A 20,594-nucleotide genomic window follows, 5' to 3' on the forward strand; every position below is an offset into this window, starting at 1 on the left:
CTATTTTGTATGAAGTGAGTTTGTTGCCCAAAGCGGGTACTATTGAGATAGGGACCATGGGCTTAGACAGAGCAGGGTGAGGACCTCTGGAAAAAACAAAAGCAAGATAATCTATTGTGAGATTTGTTTTGGCCTACTACTGAGGGGGGCCCAGCTTACTTTTCTGACTTTACCCAAGTGCTACTTTTCTTCCTCTAGCCCTAAACAAATGATTTGTTGCAACTTTGGCAATGTAGCAAGCAAGCCCAAAACAACATAGTAAAAACAGGAAGGATTCCATCTTAAAACCCAATAGTTAAAAAGTAAGTTTCTTAACAAACAGACAATAACTCAGTCCACCTTGAGAGCAAAGCAGGCAGCCTTGAGTGATATGCTCCCAGACCAGGAAGCTGCTATCCTGGGAGGAAATCACAGCAGTAAAATTCTTGGAAATAACCAGGAAGAAATTTAGTGTTTCTTCAAAAGTGTTTGAGACCACTTAGCAGGTGTACATCCCTAGCCCTTTATCTCTCAACTCCTTACAAGACCCCCAGACAACGTACCACCCCGGGGCTCTCTTGTCCCCTGCTGGTCTGAGCCAGGAGCTCTGTTTTCTCTCTAAATAAAAGCCTCTGCCTTGCTCTCCTACCTTGACTGTTTTTTCAAGTTCATTCGTCAGCTCCATGAACGAGAACCTGGCATCACTATGAGCAGTCAGCAAGACCAAAGGCAGTACCTTAGGCCACGGAAGCTCAGAAGTTTAAGCTTGAGCATCCCCTTAGTCCCCTCAGTCTTTCCTGATGATTAAAGGTGACAGGGACAGTGCTACTTCCAAGAAGTTTGCAAGACTTTCATTAAGGCCCATATCATTTGCCTAATGAACTGGGTGCTTGATCACTGGAGATTGTGGAATATATATACCAAGTGGGAAACACATTTTCTAATAGTTTCGCTGCCACTGCATGGGCGTAAGCCTTATAGCAGTGAAAAACTTCAACCTATCTGGAAAACATACATATATCAAGAACATATTGAGAACTTACACTAAGTGGCAGTTGAATGAAGTCCAGGAGGAGGTCTGAGGCCTTTGGGAACAAAAACAGTTTTTCCAGGACTATGGACCTAACAAGTCACATTTTGCTGATAACTCATTTTCACCATATTATAGAAGTCTGTCTACTAATGTCTACTTATAATTTGAGTCATCTTCAATGTACCACAGTGGGTAAAGAATGCAAAAACTGAGAAATGGGGTTTGCCAGGGAGCCAGGAAGAACCAAGAAGCCTGTCATGGATTTTTCATAGCCCTGACTGCTTGTTTAATTTATAGCCATTGTTTATACAACTTTGGTTTCTCTAATTCAGAAGCAGACTGTTGCCATGTCATACAATGGCAATGTGAGGCCATTTTTTTGCAGAGGCAGAGTGGACCTCATCTACATGTGCCTCAATCTTTGTAGATTCTGTTACTGCTGTCTTTGCATGAAAGTCAGCTACGTCATTTCCCTGATATGAAGGTTCAGTGTTTTTAATATGAGCCTTAATTTTGATGACAACAATTTTAGAAAGTTAAGAGAATAACAGTAAGAAGATCATTTACTTGTTACCTGTGTTTGACTGGGGTCCTGGAAGATGTCATACAACATTTTAAGATAGCTAGAATTGTAAATGATAATGTTATACCAGGATATATTTCTAGGAATTTCACATAATTTCTAGGAATTTATATAATTTTTAGAAGATTTATATAATTATACAAATAAAACATTAGGAAGCTTAGTATTCTTATTTCATAATGCTTCCCATGTAATTTAACACATCAACTAAGCCTAACTAGTTTAACAAGTCTTTTGGAATGTCCAGGGACCCTCCAGAAAAATCCCAAAATTTCTTCCAGGTCAAAAAGAACTCATTTAGAGTTTGATTTGGGGAAGTTTGTAAAAAATATCAAGAAAAGATTTTAAAGCTCTTGCTAAATAGTACAGCAAATCATTACAAAACTGAATTATCTGTTAGCAAAACTTAGCTCCTTTAATACTAAAGAAGACATGGTTTTCCTAAGGAATCAAAGAATTGATAGAGACAGCAAATACAGGAAATTATGTTAAACATAGGATCTTTGTTTTCTATATAGATCACTTAAAAGGCATAGAAATTTTCACTTTCTGTTGTCAAAAGCAGACCAAAAGTCCAAGAAAACTTTGTACTTTTAACTTAGTCAAATTCATTTTAATCTTAATGAGCTAGATCACATATTAAAATTTCTTTCCAAATATTTCTTTTCCTCAAAACTTAGTTCTCACTAGAAATTAAGATCTCTTGGATTTAAAAAATTATAAGATATGTAATTAAAGCCACTAAGTAGTAAGCCATTGTGAACTACTACACCAACATGTTTTAGGACGGAAAATTAAAAAATTTATTCATAATTTCTAGAAGCATATGCCTTTTTCAATTTTCCAATATACCTCTAATACATTGACATACTTCTTAGTTTCTCTGTAATAAGCCAAATGTAGTTAAACCTATATTCAGTAACTAATGTTAGAGTATTTTATATCATTTGGAAATGATCTAGATCTTTAATGACTAGCCATCATGTAATTTAGTAAAACTCTAAGTTACCAAAAACACTTGGGGAAACTAGGTAGACATAAATATTGCTGAAAAGGTCTTTATCAACATTTATCTTACATCCGTTTAATTCACTTGTTCTTATCTTAATAACTGTTTACATTAGTTATGAAAATTTCATCAGACATTAAATAGCTAACCATCATCTTTAAGTTATCTTTCCAGCTGAGAAATTCTGCAACAGAGATAACATGACCTTCTTTGACATTTAGTAAACCTAGGTGGAACACAAGTATTATATTTAATGCTGCTAACTCTAAAGACAAACCAACAAACCCCAATTAGCTTTTATTTATTAAAGATTAATCCTAGATCATGTGAACTTGAAAAACATTTGGATTGTTTCTATTATGTCTTGATAATTACTTTAGCTTAAGTCAATGAAATGGAATTCTTTCACAAGTTAACTGTGGCAACACCATCCAGAGGTAGAAAATACCACACATCTACAACACACACACACACAGATGGAATCACAGGCCTTAGTTGTTTTAAAAGTTTTAGCCCTGAGAAGGGTACAATAATGCAAAACTCACTAGTTTATAACATAAAACAGTTGGATTCAAACAGTTTTTCTGGAATGCGGTAGGTTAAGGCTACCTGTACTTGATGGCTAAAACTTTCTCTATTAATATTTGTGCAGAGGACACAGGATGTCTATTTGCCCTTGACAAGTAACTTTATGGAAGCTATGGGCTAGATTTTGGGCACAAAATCTTCTGTAACAGTAGTTTTAAAAGGCCTGTTTTCCCTTTTCTTGCCCCCACTGAGTCTTAGGAATTGGGAATGATCTGAATGATCTAGATAAAACTTCCCTGGTAAGTTACAAGCCTTTTGAGGTAAATGGGGGAGGTTTTGGGATTGCAGAAAAGGAATGGGTGGAATTAGAAAATTCTCCAGAGCCATATTTCTAGTTTTGCAAAGATTTGTAAGATAAGGACAGTCGCTATCAATTACTCAAAGAATTGTGTTTAAACTTAAATGACATCGTAGTCTGATCCACCTACATCATCCTTAATTTGCTACTTTCCCAATCCATAACTTGAACTGTAACCATATCCTCACCCTAACCCTAAACCTAACCCTAACCCTAACCTTGGCAACAGACCATAACCTGTCACCCTCACCTTCTATCCACACCTAACCAAAAGCCTAAAGTAAAACCTAATGCTAATCCTAACATTAAATCCGAACCCTTACTTCTTCTGTAACCCTAAACTCACCCTATACTGAACCCTAAACCTAGCCCTCACCCTGATGCTGGCTACTCACCCAGACCCTCACTCTTACTATCACCTTCAGCCACACCTAACCATAAATCTACACTTAAACCTAATGCTAACTCTAACATTAACTCTGAATCCTAACTGTGACTGTAACCCTATCCTCACCCTACATTGAATCCTAAAACTACAGCTCCCCCTAATTCTGGCCATTCACCCTAACCACTCACCCTCACCTTTACTCACACCCAACCACAAGCCTAAACCTAAATGTAAAGCTAGCCCCAAAATTAACTCCGAACCCTAATCTGACTGTAAGCCTTTCCTCACCCTAAATTGAACCCCAAACTGAACCCCCAAAATATTTATTGCCTTCCTATTTGTCTCATTTTATTTTCTTCTCTTGACTGGGCACTTCTCACAGAGATTCAGAAGAGCCAAGAATTTTCACCCTTTGCTGGCTTCCATCATTTATTTTCCAGACTCTCCCGTGCAGGCTCTGGTACCCACCATATTTTTTTTCCTTGGTTATTTAAGGGAATAATGTATCAGTTTACCATTAAATCCTTCAGGTTCATCAACTCCAGGAGGGCCCGTATGGGGGCCCTCCTTTGAGGATAGATGTGGGGGGCATCTGTAAGGCCATTAACTTGGTGGTCTTTTGTTCACAGTCATGTGGTCTTTTCAGAGTGGAAATATAATTCAGACAGGATTATTAGAACAAGTACACAAAGGTTGTGAGAGGAGAGCTATAGGAGTGGTGTCAGTTAAAATAGGTATCCCATTCTGTTAACTTGGGAAACTTTGCTTTCAGGTAGACTTCTTATATGATTTCAACTAATTGGAATGTTGCCCATAATGGCTATTGTAATTCCAGGCTGTCTTTAAGATTTTGCCATTTTATTAGATATGTGCAACTGCCAGGGCTCTCCTTCTTAGACGTAAAATAAGCAAGTGTGCCAACAGGTGGTGCGCCCAACTCTTTGGAATTAAGGGATCCCATTTCACCTTTGGGTTTCTCAGAGTCAAACATGTCTAAGAGGGCCATGTTGCAGGATTGGGAACTTCAGAGTGCTTTATAGTGTACGTGGTTGCACTTGAAGTTGGCAGATGACCTATGAGTCTAACCCATTCCATGATCAATTTCTCTTATCACAGGAGTCTTTGAGTTAGGTGGCAAGTGCTCTTTAATCATTTAAATGCTTGACCTGGACCCACCAATTTTTGCAGCTTCTTTGATCTCTGAGATATGTGTTAATAATAGCCTTTATCTACATAATGTAAGACAGACAAAGCGGTGCACCTTAACAGATCAGCAGCAAACAAGAGATGCCATTGCATCCTGGTCAAGAGCAAGCCTTGAGCACACCAACAATCTGCATGGGTCCTTGGACTGGGGAAGGGATTGAACCAGCAAGCCCCAAACAATGGGGGCTGCAGACGAAACCGTCAGCAGTTCCCAATGTGGAATGCAGGGACAGAGCTAAGGCCTGGAGTATGCCACCCTGGGAGCTGTGGTTGGCTCAAGCTGACCTGCCCAGTAAAGGAAAGCCAATTGGATTGGGTGCTCAATGCAAAGAGAGTGGAGCTCAGTATGGGGAGGAACTGAATTCAAGCGGTTCATGGGTACCATGCTTATGTTTCTTGTCCCCAAAAGCTGCTGCAAGATCACTTCAGATCCTGTTGCTGTCACTAAATGTGCTAAATAACAAAAATTCAACTGAGTAAATTTTAATGATCTCAATGGTTTTCTTAATTCATGAATGGGGCAGCAACCCATCTAGCAAGTGGAAGAAATTTCCCAAAGGCCACAGAAAGGGAAAGGTTTTTAAATGTAGGACTAGGAAGTCATAAACAGAAAAAGGTATTATTCAGGTGAGGTCACCTTTCTCTGGGGCAAAAGGGTTTTACTAGGTAGATTACCTCATCTTCCTCTGGGGGATGGAGAAGGTCCATGCGGCAGGCCACCTTACTGCTGCTGACCAGAAAGTTCCTGACTGACCAGTTAGGACTGCATTTCTGGAGAGAGGCTGAAAGCACAATCAACTTAGGTATTAATTCTGGGTTTGGTGACTTGACCTAGCATAAGGCCTCCTTTTTGAGCCTGTGGCTTTTTTTTTTCTTAACACTGGAAAAGAAGTGGGGAAGGTGAAACAGTCGACAGAGGGCAAATTATCAATCGAGACATCACTATGGGATAACTAATTCCTGTAGGGGAACTTGGAGCTGGTATAAGGGACATGCCTCAGAGCCATCGGACCCAGGGGATGAGAGTTGGGCTATTCATCCCCTAACTGTATCCAAACTACAGTTTGGGAACAGCTGGGTTGGGGCTTAATTCCTTCATCCTCCCAGCCTCCCTCCCTCATGTGTGAGCTGAGTGGGCCTCAGCAGCCAGAGAAAACCATCATGCAAATCAGAGGCTGGCAGTTGAAAGTTGGGTAGGTATAAGGTGAAAAGGTAAGGGCAATATGAACTAGGCATTGACTGCTTCTGCTAGAGGGGATATGATGAACAGCAAACGTCCACTAGGAACTGCTAAGCAATGAATACACAACAGGGGACAAGAGCAATAATAGAGGCAGCCCAGGGAGCTGGAGCTGGACTTCTGGCCTCTAAGTCCAGAGGACAGGACAGCATCCTGCTCATGGGAATCTCCACTGCCTAGGATGGTACCTATTTAGTATAATGAACTGTCAGGCACAGTGCTTGTGAATTACATTCAGTGTCTCTACTTCTCACTAAAACCTAACAAGGTAGGTGTGTCCCCATTTTACAGGGAAGAAAGCTAAGCCACTCAAAGTTGCTCCAAGTCATTATCTCAGCTTTGACATGATTTCTCCAACAGGTTTGCCTGCACATTGTGTCCCATCTCAAAGCCTGGGGCTGTCAGTGAACTTGTCCTTGACACTGTAATTGGCAACTCATTTTCATGTATCTTATGAGCTGAGCTCTTTGAAAGTAGGAACTATGTCTTTTGTTTAGCAATGTGTGCTCAATCTGCAGGCTAAGCACATTCTAGATGTCTGAGCCTCATTTTTTTTGAATGACTTGAATAAATCAGGGTGAGGAATGTCGAGTAACTTGGCCAGCACAAATCTAAAAGGAGGCAACACTGGAGGCTTGAACTGCAGTCTCTCTGACCCCCCATACTTTGTTGTGCATTAAGCAACTTATCAAAAGTAATGGGAGAGGAAGTACCTAAGAACTTCCATAATCATCAGGCTGAGGGATTCCCAAGCAGAACTCTGGACCTAAAGCTAGGTGAAGGTTCTTATAGAACAAGCCCCATATCCAATAATTTGGCAGAACTGGCAAAATTCCCCCTAGATTTCACAGTCTAAGGTTTTTAACTTAATCTCCAGGCAAAAATAAAGTTGTTCCCTCCAGCACCAATAACAAATTGACCTTATTAACTTACTAAACCAAAGCAATTTTAAAATATTGGCAATAAAGTAATTTTAAGGTACCTGAGACATCTTTTCCTGCTCTTTTAGACAATGCAGAAAAGTCATCTCAAACTTCAGCTGTCAGACATACACAGAGCCACCTTCAAAATCATGGGAGAGAGAGACAGGGTTTGGAAATCTTCAAAGTAATTTTGCCTTACTGATCGTGTTCCCATTCTTTCCCTTTTTGCAAAATCAATGAGAGTCATCCATCTCCTATGCATGTACTTTCTACATTTCCTCATTTCTAAAATGGCTAAGAAGCAGCAGAGATTTAATAACATTTTGGTACCAGGGAGAAGGGAGTGGGAGATATAAGATGGAACAGACAGAAAATGCTATATGAAATGTTCACAGAAATTACAATGTATAGATCCTAATTTTAGAATTGAATAACCATGCTAAGCAATTATAAAATTTTTAAGTGGTTTTAATGAATAGCCTATATATTTTGTCCAAATGAGATTGCTAGACATAACAAAGAAGTAGTGGGAATAAAAAATTTTCCTATAAATTACAGTTTTAAGGAGGTAAATATGCATTTTAAAAATTGCTTAAATCACAAAGTAGTTGGATTTGTTTCTGAAAACTAGTAAACTAAGACATTACTAGACCAACCAAGAGTTGCAGATGCTGATAATCAGTGTGAACTTTCTTGGTAAAAACTGAAGTAGGGCCTCATTTCTACTTTAGCTCCTTTTCTTTTGGTGAAAAATATGTCTGTGCCCCATCAGCTTTTAAATGGAAATCCATAAATGCAGCAAATCAGATTTACAGTCAGTCAATCATCCCTTTGACTGCTTCAGAAACTCAGGAGTGGACACTGGGCTGTATTCTGCCTGTTCTCACTGAGTCTGGCCACAGTGCCCACTAATAGGGTTAAAATGATACCAAAGCAAGACTCCCTTGTCCAAGAATCAGCATATCACAAATCCCTCAAGGATCTCAATATATAATCCATGCTATCATAAGAATCAAAAGCAGGACAAAGATGCTGAATCTATATGCTAAATTAAGAGAAGGTGTGAAGGAAAACATTAACATCAAGAATACATACACAAAACTGACATCATGTAGACCAGGGATAGAAAATACATTGCTCCATCTTCTGCCCGTAGCTGAGCCCTAATCAACTCCAGAGCCAGATGCAGCCGCAGAACTCATCATAACACATTCCTTAAAAGTCACTCCAGACCACTGGGAATGGAATTGAGATAGAATTCTTTGCCCCCATCACTGAAAGTCTTGTCTGAATATTTCAAGCCACAGATAGCTCGCATATATATATAGGACCCTGGTTACAGTGAGCTGCTCACCCATCCTTGAATGTGCCAGGTAACTTCAAGCATCTGTGCCTTTGCTTATTCTGTTCCCTCTACCTATGGAAATCTTATTCTTTGTGGCTTTATACACCAATGTTCCCTTTTCTGAGGCATGTCCCTTTCATTGCCTCTAACCATGATTAATTGTAGTTGTTCATTTATTACATGAGGGCCAGCTAAAGGGACCTGGGGAATCTAAAGGAAAAATCCTACCCAATAATTAGAATCATCATCATTATCATTCTACATAATATTCATATATAAAATATATTTCATCCCAAACACAAAACTAAAGAGGGAAATAATGATGAGATTTATGAACTGGAATTCCTTTCCCCATTTCTTTTATAAAGCTGTAACTTCTACTCAAAAGTGAGTCAACATATACAAATTTACTGTAAACCCGAGTTTGTATTGTAAAATGTAATGGGAATAGAAATTCAAAGATAATATTACTTTGTCCTGAGCTATAAAAAATTTCTCTCAAGGCAAAAATACCTTACCTCACAAAAAATATTGTAAGAGTTAGCAAATATTCCCACTCCTTTGCTGAGCTGATACTCAGAGTCATACAGGGAATATCTGAAGAACAGATTCCTCCGTCTCAAAGTTGGCCTGTGAGTCAGTATCTTTGCGAGAGTCAGACCCAAGAAAAACCAGTACTTTGTAGAAGCTTCCCTAAGTGAGCTGAAGAACAACCATGTGGACTATCTTTAGTGATGATTTTTATAATTAATCGTCTGAGCTGGGAAGATCAGTGAATGTCGTTTACGAGTATACATCCATGAACAAACATGCAGGCACAGGATATTTGGTTCCATTTGTGCCAGCAGTTTCCTCATTTTGCTATATCAGCATTGCAGTTACAGGAGAAAAACAATAGCTAAAAGTAACACGTCTTTAGCAAGCTTCTGAAATAAAAAAACGTTGACTTACCTTAAAAGACGTATCTCATGGTTATCTTCAATCTAAACAAGAAAATATGTGGAGGAAAATTTTGTTAAAATTCAATTTGATGAATTTATCCACCATGAATAAAAGCTGTTTTTCACACTTTTTCAAAGACAGTGTAAATATCTGCTTTTTTTTCTTTTTGTTTTACACATAACTTGGCAAAAGAGCTTAATGTGTTCAAAGAAGTAAAATTTAAAGTAATAGTGTTTTTATAAATCAGGATCCTGCAGATTTAATTTACATCTGGTTTGGGGATAACAATTCATACCACAAAATAAAAGGAGACTCAAAGGTAGCAGACTCCATTAATTGGATGTTTTCTGACAATTCTATGTATGTTTCTCTCTTGGTAATCCATACATACCTGGTGATTAGTCTCCTGTTAGTCTGTCCTATAAATTCATGTCCCAGTAAGAACCAAGGACATTGGGGATACAGATGAATAGGTTGACTCAAGCCCTAATAAATAAATGAGAAGTGCATCTGACTGACTCTCAAAACACATTAAGATCAATACAACCTTGTGTAAAGTGGGCTGATAGATAAATAAGGATACTTTTTTGAGAGGAATATTTGAAATGCCATTGTAAAACATTCATTTTCATGAATCTCCTTTCCATGCTCAATCTCTTTTTGCATTTGAAAAGTTAGCTTACAGGCAAAAATACTACAAACCCATCAACTACTTGAGTCAGACCTAGTGAGGGTAGACTTTCACTATCCCTGTATGTGTCAATCTGCCTTTTAGGTTAAGATAAACTTTACGGTACACAGGAAAATTAAAAACTGGCTGTGCTAGGCATGGGGAATATAAAACTGTAATAGTAAAATCATTTTTATTTTCCATATAAGCATGCAGAGAAAGACAAGTACCAAATGATTTCACTCATATGTGGAGTATAAGAACAAAAGAAAACTGAAGGAACAAAACAGCAGCAGAAGCACAGAACCCAAGAATGGACTAACAGTTACCAAAGGGAAAGGGACTGGGGGAGGACGGATGGGAAGGGAGGGATAAGGGTGGGAAAAAAGAAAGGGGGCATTACGATTAACATGTATAGTGTGGCGGTGGGGGCACGGGGAGGGCTGTGCAACACGGAGAAGACAAGTAGTGATTTTACAGCATCTTACTATGCAGATGGACAGTGACTGTGAACGGGTTTGTGGGCGGGACTTGGTGAAGGGGGGAGCCTAGTAAACATAATGTCCTTCATGTAATAGTAGATTAATGATACCAAAATAAAACTAATAAAAAAAAAAGAATGCACAGCTTTCACAGTGCAGGAATGTGATTTCTGGAGTAAAGTTGCAATACTCACTTTCAGCTGAGAACTTGAAAGGATCTGGATAACTTTCCATATTTGCTCTGAGTATGTAGTACAGATGACAGATACATAGATACGTAGTTCAGAAAGGAGAGGACTTACTGTGGTAGGTTGTATTTCCCAAAAATGACATTACTATTTCTGGTCTCACACCTTTTGCAGAATTTACTACCTGCTCAAGAGGCAGACTCTAATTACCCTCTCCTGGGACCTGGGCTTTGTGACCACTTTGAGTAAGAGAATATGAAGAAAGTGTGCTTCCCCCTGGCTCTCTGTAGGGACACTCACCTTTGGAACCCAGCCACCATACTGTGGGAGAGAAAAGACACCACATGGAAGAGTTCCAGCCACAGTCCCACTGTGGTCCCAGCCAAGAGCCAGACACACGAATGAGGGACCCTTCAGATGATTCTACCCTTCAGCCTTGCAGTCACCCCACCTGCCTCACAGAGCAAAGACAAAATGCCCCCAGCATGGCCAACCCAAATTACAAATATGTGAGCAAAATAAATATTGTCATTGTCTTATGCTACCGACTTAGAGTGGTTTGTTCAACAGCAGACAGAAAACTTAACAACTTTCTTGATTCTGTTTTATCTTGTCAGCAGCTTAAGTCACTTTTAACCAGGAAAATGGCTTAACAATCATTTAGCAATGATTCCATCTGCAACAAGTCACATATTGTGGTACAGGACCCTCTCATGACAACCACCTTCTATCCACTCTGCATTTGGTCACTGACCATGCTTGCTCCACTTGGGCACTGAGAGTTCTATTTTTTAGAAATTATAAAGGTGACATAAACTCATGAAAATTCGAACTCATAGATTTTTAGAAAAAAGAGAAAGTCCCACTTTGTTGTCTAACTTTCCCTCCTCCCACATCTTTCTGAGGAAACCATACCAAATCTAGATCCTTCTCTGATTCTCTACATCTTCACACACACCCACGCCTGAGCACCTTAGACATTGTCCCCTGTAGAACTCATTAAACTTGTCAAAGCAAGCTTATTGATGATAATTACAATCAAGATATGAAGACCGATGGTGGTTGCCATTTTATGAGCTCTTCTTATGTGCCAGGCAATATAGAACATGGGTAGCTTGAATAGCTAGGTGGGAGTATTTATATCATAGAAATGGGCAACTACTAACAATCAAGGTTTTTGTTTCTGAAAAACCAATTGTTAAATTTACCAGCAAGGACCATGCTGATCTTCACTTATTGATCTATCATCTCCAGATCCTAGGCCAGTGTCCAGCACACGGAAGGCTCTCAATAAATATTTGTTGAATGAACATTCTAAGCACAGGCTCAGACAAGATTCCAGTTGATGTACTTCCAAAATGCAACTTCTATTTATTGCTTCCAGACATTTCCTTATTTGGATAATTGGGATACTCCCTACATGGGTCCCCAAAGTCAAACTGACTATGCTAAAATAGATTCAAAACTCATATCCAAAACATATCATCCTTTCTTCCCTCATCTCTTTTGCCAGCTTTTGTCATACTCAAATTTTTTTTAGAAGTGGCTCAGTCAAGAAAAAGTTTAAAATAACATAAATAGGATCACACATGTACTGTGGGGATGTGTGTGTGTGCACACAGGGGCAAATGTATCTTTTTGATGGGATCTACATATATCATTAATGATATCTTCTTTAAACAGAAATGGTGGTAGAGGGGAGATGGGATAGAAAGTGTGAATATTGAGAAGGACAGCAATCCAGGCTTTGCTGTCAGAGGAAGAAAATCAAACCTGCAAAATTAACCAACTATGCAGATAAGCATAAGCAATTAATGCATTTTAGGCTTCTTGGACCCAAGGCAATGTGGTCATGATTACGTAGGGGACAAGACATGCCTGAAGAGCAAAACAGTTGACATTATTTAACCATCGTAAGCTGCTCCAGGTTTCAGGTCACTGACAATTATTATGATAATTAGGATATCATAGAAGTGGTTTGAGACCAGAAGGATAGATGTCTATATGCACTTCCCCAAATTCCATCTCTGCTTAAAATGCAAATACTTTCCAAAGCAAATATATCTTTTTCAATTAACCTTTTTGTGGGCTCCGAGAAATTCTTTTGGGTCAGGCTGGACATGGAGGGGATGAAGGATAGTGGTACTGGGATTGGTTACTCACCAATTATTCTTTAAGGCTGGTCCCTTCCAATACTAGGCAAAAAAATGGGCTTTCAGTTGAATTCTTTTTCCTTCCTTTTTTTAAGGGAAATTCCAGGAAGTGTTTGTTAGGAATCTCTGTTCCATTTCTATGAAAAATCTCATTAGGGTATTTTAAATAACGGTGTGGTTTTGTGAGAGTCATATATCACCACTGGAAATAGATACTCTGTGATTCTTTGCTTCTGGGACTTATCAACAATTTCCATCACTGAAAAAGCACCCATTATTCTGGTAGCATTTCCAAAATATCAAAGGCACTGGAAAAATGCAAAGAAGTCAAGAGAAAGACTTGTATTCCCCCTGTAGAAATGAAAGAGAATGAAATTAAGGGAATGTCTAAGAAAACTTCTAGCACTCCAAAGCTTTTTCAGATCCGCAAAATAAATGACCTGATCAAAAAATCTTGAATGGAAGAGTAGAAAAATCAAAGCAGGACATTGTGAAAGTCCACAGAGATGTCAATATTGGAAAAATTTATTAGTATAATTCACAAAATTACAAGGCAAAAGAGAAAAACAGCTTTCTCTCCTCTTCATTCTATCCCCCTTTCCTTCCAGAACATTTCAGTCCAAAAGCCACTAGCTGGGTCCAAGAAGAGGTGGGAGTGTGTTGGAAGTGGAGTGGTTTGAGAAAGGCATACACGGGGGGGGACAAAGGGGGGATAGATGGAAGATTGGTTTTACACAAGAGTTAGATCACATAGGAAACTATCTTAAGAATAGCAATAGTCATGGTTTCTTATTCTCAGATAAGGGAATTACTAACATGGAAAGGGAGAAAACCAGAATAAACCTATTGAGTGGGATTGGAGTAACAGTATCACTATAAACTCGGGGTTCTCTATAGATGGACAGACGGATGGACACGTAAGACAGAAACGTTACAGAGACAGCAAGGTACACATAGACATACACATTCTCTCTAGCTCAGTCCACTGAGAATGGCTTAGAAGCAATAACACCCAAAGAGCCATCAACATACCTTAGAGATCAACCCTGGGTGTCTAAATATCATTCTCCACAAGAGGAACCAGGCTTCTCAGAAAAATGACTGTTTCTCAGGTTGGGGAAGGCAGAGTACAAGATGAAACTGGAACATCTTGCATCAAAGAGTGAGGAGTATGAAGGGGATCCTTCACATACTGTATCCCCACAGTATGAAGGGGATACACCAAAAGGACACCAACGCCTGTGTAAAGGGGCCCCCCCTGGTCAAATCTGGAGTAATACATCAAAATAAGTAATTTCAGTAATGATCATAACATTGCAAATTCAGTATGAAAACATGGGTTCATACTGATATAAAATAAATGAATGAATGAATGATAAAGAATGGGATATTTATGCCCTTTAAACTTTCCACAAAATAAAATTATTTAAGAGGGAAACAAATGACTTGACAGGAGGGAAACCTGACAGGTAACACTTTAGCCAAGTGATCAATTTGAACATCATCAATAATGAGACAAATCAAAATCATGTAGCACTTGAAAAGGTATAATGAGAAGAATACAGTATATCCCTTCTGTGATGTTTCCAGCCAAAATGCATAACCTGAATGTAATTATGAGGAAACATCAGATAAATTAAAGTAGAGGAACAATCTATGAAAGAACTGGCCTGTAATTATCAAAAGTGTCCAGGTCAATAAAGCAAGAAAGGACTGAATAATAGTGCCACCTATATATCTGAACAATGATTCCACATTGAAGGAGAGTAAAGAGACCTAGTAACCTAAATGCAACACTCAGTTCTCTTAATAATGGCTTGATTGAGGTGTAATTCACATCCAGATGTTTGTTAAAAACTTCAACTCCTAGCTGTTAGGGGCTGGAACATTTGGCAGAACTTGAATGGGAGTTAGAAATTAGATGACAATGTTATCTATCAGTGTTTATTTCCTGGTTTTAATGGCTGAATTTTGATAATGTAGGAGAATATTTGTTGTTTGTAGAAAATATACACTAAAGTATTCAGGGTTAATGGGGCATCATGTCAGCAACGTATTCTCAAATGGTTCAGGAAAAACAGTTATTTGTCCTGGAATTACAAGTTTTCTCTAAGTTAGAAAATGTTTCAAGAGAGAAAGAGATGCACACAAAGCACATTCTTATAAACAGGTACTAAAAGATAATTTGATAAAATTCAGCAATTGTTGATTTTTTAAATTATGAAAACATCTGAATAAATGGATATTTTGTTAGCAAATATATGTTTGCTTTGATACAGATCTCAAACCAAAAGCCAGTGTCATGCTTAATAATGAAATGTAATGTATTCCTATTAAAGTCAGGAACAAGACAAGGATGCCTATTAACACCACTTTAAGTTGCACTGTTCTGGAATTTCTAGCTAATACAATAAGATAAAGAGATGAGATTCAAAATTAACTTAAAAATGATGCAAATGAATATGAATGTTTAGCAAGCTCACCAGTTAAGTAACACATACACAAAAAACATACAACTTTTCTATAAATCAAGAATAATCTGATAGAGGCCACACTCCAGAACACATTTCAGTTATAATGGAATACCAAACTAAAATGCAAATAACACACTGGACACTGGGGAAATTACCTGCGATAAGATTCTTTGCACTAAATTCTTTGCATGACCAACACGACAGCCATTTAATAATGAGGTACTAAAGGCAGAAGACCTTTTGTACTATAAACCATCAAGCCAGTAAGAAAAATTAAAATGTCCTAACAATGAGCAACCGATAGAATTCCCTAAAAGAAGTAATTAAAATTGCAATAACAAATGAGAAAATGTTCAATATCACTAGTTATTAAAAATGCAAAATAAAACAGTGGAATACCATTTGTTTTTGTTCTCCAAATAGACAAAGACTTTTAAAAAAATGATTATGGGTACAAGTATGTAGAGAAATCAGTGCTCTTACTGTTGGTGGTGATACACATTAGTACAATACTTCTAGAAGACAGTATGATAGACAAATAAACTAAAAAACTTAAATACCATCTCTTTCAGCTCAGTAATTTCACTTCTAGGAATTTACCTTAATCAAACATGTATATAAAATTTAGTTTCATGAATGTTTATTAAAACATTAATTCTAATGATAAAAAAATCAGAAATACCCTAAAAGTCCAACAACAGAGGACTGGTTGAATAAACTACAAAATTTCAATATAATTAAATATTATATAGTTAATGAAAATGCTACATGAAACATTTTCATGAAAGATAGCTCAATACCACTGATAATACATAGGAATCCCTATGCATAAAATAATTGGTTTACATATACAGCTACATGTTAATAGTAGTCATTTTGCTTCACATTTTGTAAATTTTCAACTATTTACTTCATAATCAGAAAACCTTCTTTTTTAAAAAACTCAACTCCACAAGTGCTGGATGAGTCTACAGCAACCAGTGAGAAAGAACAGGGCTTTTTCTTATCAACAAAGTTCAGTCCGAACCTAAAGTCTGATGTGGGGGCCAAACCACTGAATAACTGAGGACCCTCTGGCAGAAGGAGAGAGTCAACAGCTGGGAAGGGAAGAGGCCCATTTTACTCTGATGTTTGGACAGAGCTTGGAGTGTTGTGCTCAGTTAGAAGAGGGACTTACAGAACACTAATTCCTGGGAGAGTCCAGATGGAGATGAGGAGATTTAATCCACTGAGAAGAATTAAGGGGAATATAAAAATGTTCTTCAAATTTTTATCTTGTGGTTCCAAAAACAGAACAAGGACCAAGGCACAGAAATTTCCCAGATAGCATCTAGGGACAAGAAAATCTGTTCCCACAGTTGGACTCACTCCCCAAAGGAGGAGGGAATGAAGCACACCAGAGGTCTCCCTGCAAAGGCTTCCAATGACTCACTCAGCAGGGCTGTGGGATGTAGACTTCAGCCTGGAGAAAGAATTGTACTGAAGAGACTCTAAGACCTTGCAACTCAAAGTGAGGTCCATGGACCAAAAGCACTGACATCACCTGGGACCTTGATGAAAACAGAGGTGGTTGCTTCCACCCATGGACAGAATGACTCGGAATGAGCACTTTCAGATTCCCATGTTATTCAAATACACTTTAGGGAGAAGTAGGCCTGGAAGGTGCCCTCAAACTCTCTAACTTCTCCATCCTGTTAGGTTTGGGGTCTCCATTTGCTAGTCCTCTTCCACCTACTCCTGCATGATCTACTAAAATGCCCACTTAATAATGAGCTACTAAATGCAGAAGATCAGAGGGTGATTCATGATAGAATGAGTATGATGAGCATCCAAATGAATACAATCTGATGAATTATTTTACTCCTTAGTGGTGGGAATTTGGAGGTGGGAGGGACTCCCACTGAACTTCCGTGACAGATAAGTGCATGTGAAGGCAGTTATGTGTGTTCTCCATGGACCCAGTGAATCAGAACATATCAAAAGTGCTTGCTTCCTATATGGTTCTCATTCATTAGTCCTATACTCTGGGCAGTGACTTTAGGCAGCCTGTCCACTCGGTAGGGCTTTCTGCAGGGGGAAAATGGCATTCTGCCTTCTGAGCAGCATGTGTGCATTCACTAGTCTTAGTTTCAGGAGAGTCCTATTCTTGTATAAACTTCCAATGTTCAATAGCTAATAATACAAAACTTCAAACAAGTAAATAGAATAAACATAACCAGACCTCACGGATATGAACTGAATGATGATTAGATGTTAAATGATGGGGAAACCAGGCTGCCCTTCTCTGGTAGCTTCACCTGCTGTCAGTCCCCAACCGACACTACTTCTTGCTGTGGGGCAACCAACTGTTTCCAGTGTCCCCACAAACATCATACTTTCCATGCCTTTCCTGTTACCGCAATCTAGAATGCTCTTTACTCATATTTGTCATTGTCTAGCTAAGCTCTGCTCATCTTTGAAGACTCAGCTCAGAATGCAGGCAGCCTCTTCCAGGCAGCCTTCCTTCAACCCCTCGCTCATCTTTGAAGACTCAGCTCAGAATGCAGGCAGCCTCTTCCAGGCAGCCTTCCTTCAACCCCTCGGCTGCATGACATGCTGCCTCTCTGCATTCCCAAAGCATGTTGTTTTAACATCCATTGTATCACCTTAGAAGAGTGCTGTCCAATAGAAATACAACAGAAGCCACATACATTTAAATTTCCTAGTAAGCACAGTGTTTAAAAAGAAACAGGTAAAATTTTAATTATGTCTCTTATTTAACCCAACCTATCCAGAATATTATTTCAACAGGTAATCAATACCTTACTAAAATTATTAGATATTTTTACATTCTTTTTTCATTCCAAGTCTCTAAAATCCAATGTAGATTTTACATGTACAGCACATCTCAATTCACACTGGCCACATTTTCAGTGCTCAATAGCCACATGTGGTTATTGGTGAGTGTATTGGACAGCCCAGCCTTAAACTGAAATAATCTACTAATGGGTTTGCCTTCCCTGCTAGAAAGCTACTCAAGGGCAAGGTCAGTGTCTTACTTATAGTACCATTGGTGTCACATTGGTGCCTGGAATATACTAAGCACTCAGTAATATGTCTGCTGAACTAAACTGGCCTAAAGGTCAACTTGAGAAAAGGTGGAATTTTAACAGCAGCTCAAATGAAAAGCAGCTTACACAGACTTGTAATGATTATGATGATAGGAACTAATAGCTAATATTTTTGTCTTGGACCATGTTCTATGCTCTATATTATCTCATTTAGTCTTCACTATGCTGTCTACTATGTATCATTACCTCCACTTAATGCATAGAGAAACTTGCCCCAAATCATACAGCTACTAAGCAGAAGAGGCAGGACTTACTCAAGTATTTATAGAAAAACAAAGTAAAAGGCAAATATACACCATGATAAACAAAATGGTGAAAATAAACTATATTCATAGATGTTATAAGCCTACTCCAATAGGTAAGCCATCTCTTGAATGCCTTTTACCAGTCCCAGCAGCATCTTTCGTGGGCTTTCAGAGCTGCTGAATTTTGCCTTATATGGGATATACTTCTTTCCAAGTTTTTGAACTAGACCTTCCCAGCTAGAAATTTAATATCTTTCATACTTGCCTTCTAAGCTGCTTGCATTCTGCCTGTCTTTTCCAAATGACAGAGCTTTTCACAAACCATTCCAGTGCCTGTGCTCCCAGTATGTGGAGAGAGACAGGGGCATAAACTGCTCTTCACCCGCTGCCCTCAGAGGACCCTGCAGTCTTGCTCACATGGCCCACGGGGGAGGTGAGCAATCACTGCCGATGTGTGCCTTTGTTTAAAGGGACTAGGCTGATTAAGAAAAATGATGCAGATTTCAATGTTGCTTTTTTTTGGTGTACAAAAATTCCATTATCTCTAAACCACAGGAACCAGAACCACATCTGGCAAAGGAAATAAAGATGGAGACGTAAGGAAAGAACAGATTAGGAGCAGCCTTGAAAACAGGCAGAGCCGCATTTAGATTTGATGTGGTGGGAAATAAAGATCCCTTGAGGGTTTCTGAGCATAGCAGTGATGGGATGAAAACAGTGATTAAGGAAGATGAAATGCAAGCGGGCCAAATTGAAGGGAGGGACTAGAATCTGGGAGGAGGCAGTCATCCAGACCCAGGCAGGTGGAGAGAACAAGAGAGAAAGCAAGGGTATTTATTATTAGGAAAGGGATCCATGATTCTGTATAAATTAACGTGTGCCCATCCTGAAGTCATTTTACTACCAAGTTACTGCCTGTTTTCTAGCTCCTGCTATATTTGGGAAGGCAAAACTAAACCCTTGTGGAGCTGAATAGTTTCATTAAAATGATAATAAAATTTCATCTCTGTGAATATAATGGTTGAACTGTGTATGTGCCCTGCTGAGCAAGTGAGCTCTACTGCGAGCATGTAGAACACTTGGCAGGACAAAAATGGAGCTCAGAAAAATTTATATTAAGCCCTTATTCACAGAATATACAAGCACAATGAAAACAAAAGAATTTCTTTAGAGCAGCCTCGTGTGGATGAAAACCAGTGATCCACAGAATAGAAATGGCGGCTCCCAAAGGGCGGCCGCCTCTGGACAGTGCCCCTCATTATTGCCCCACAGGACTCCAAAGCCATCCTCCCCAAGTCAGGCTCCACAGTGGCAGAAATCCACAAAGAGCTTGGGTTAACCAATATTATTTGCCAAAGCTCTGTGCCCTAAGCCAACAGGTTCTTTAATTCTGGCAGCAATTTTAAGTGGTCCAGAGACTCAAAAGTTATTTTCGTTCAAGTTCAGCTCAGGAAAGAGCCTTGAAGAATAAACCCATAGTGTAAGAATATTTCAAGCTGCACACCTCTTTTGCCTATTGAATCTAAAGGAAATACAATGGATAAATACAATGGGCTTCTGGAGCAAGGGACTGTGGTGAGAGGCCCAGAATCCTACCTACCATTCTATCACCTTCCTGTCCCAGCACCCACTCCCTGACCTACACACATTGTGGCAATCCTGAAGTCCTCCCCAGGACCCTGGAATTGAGAGAGGAGTTTGCAAAATGCTGCAGAGTCTAGTATTTTTGTTTGGATTT

General features: G+C 38.9%; 1 long non-coding RNA gene across 4 annotated transcripts in view; it reads right to left on the bottom strand.

The window, feature by feature from the left end:
* LOC130682984 (uncharacterized) overlaps window positions 1-20,594 on the bottom strand; it is a 57,425-nt gene that overhangs the window by 35,668 nt on the left and 1,163 nt on the right. For 2 of the 4 annotated variants that reach the window (XR_008996510.1, XR_008996512.1), the window contains exons 2-5: window positions 9,544-9,575; window positions 7,307-7,386; window positions 5,760-5,866; window positions 1,023-1,064 (exon numbers count right to left, since the gene is read on the bottom strand). This is a non-coding gene — a long non-coding RNA (uncharacterized LOC130682984). The remainder of the gene's footprint in view (window positions 1-1,022; window positions 1,065-5,759; window positions 5,867-7,306; window positions 7,387-9,543; window positions 9,576-20,594) is intronic. The other 2 variants (XR_008996511.1, XR_008996513.1) reach the window with 1 other exon arrangement.

The sequence above is a fragment of the Manis pentadactyla genome, chromosome 3 (assembly GCF_030020395.1).
Source record: "Manis pentadactyla isolate mManPen7 chromosome 3, mManPen7.hap1, whole genome shotgun sequence".
NCBI lineage: Eukaryota > Metazoa > Chordata > Mammalia > Pholidota > Manidae > Manis > Manis pentadactyla.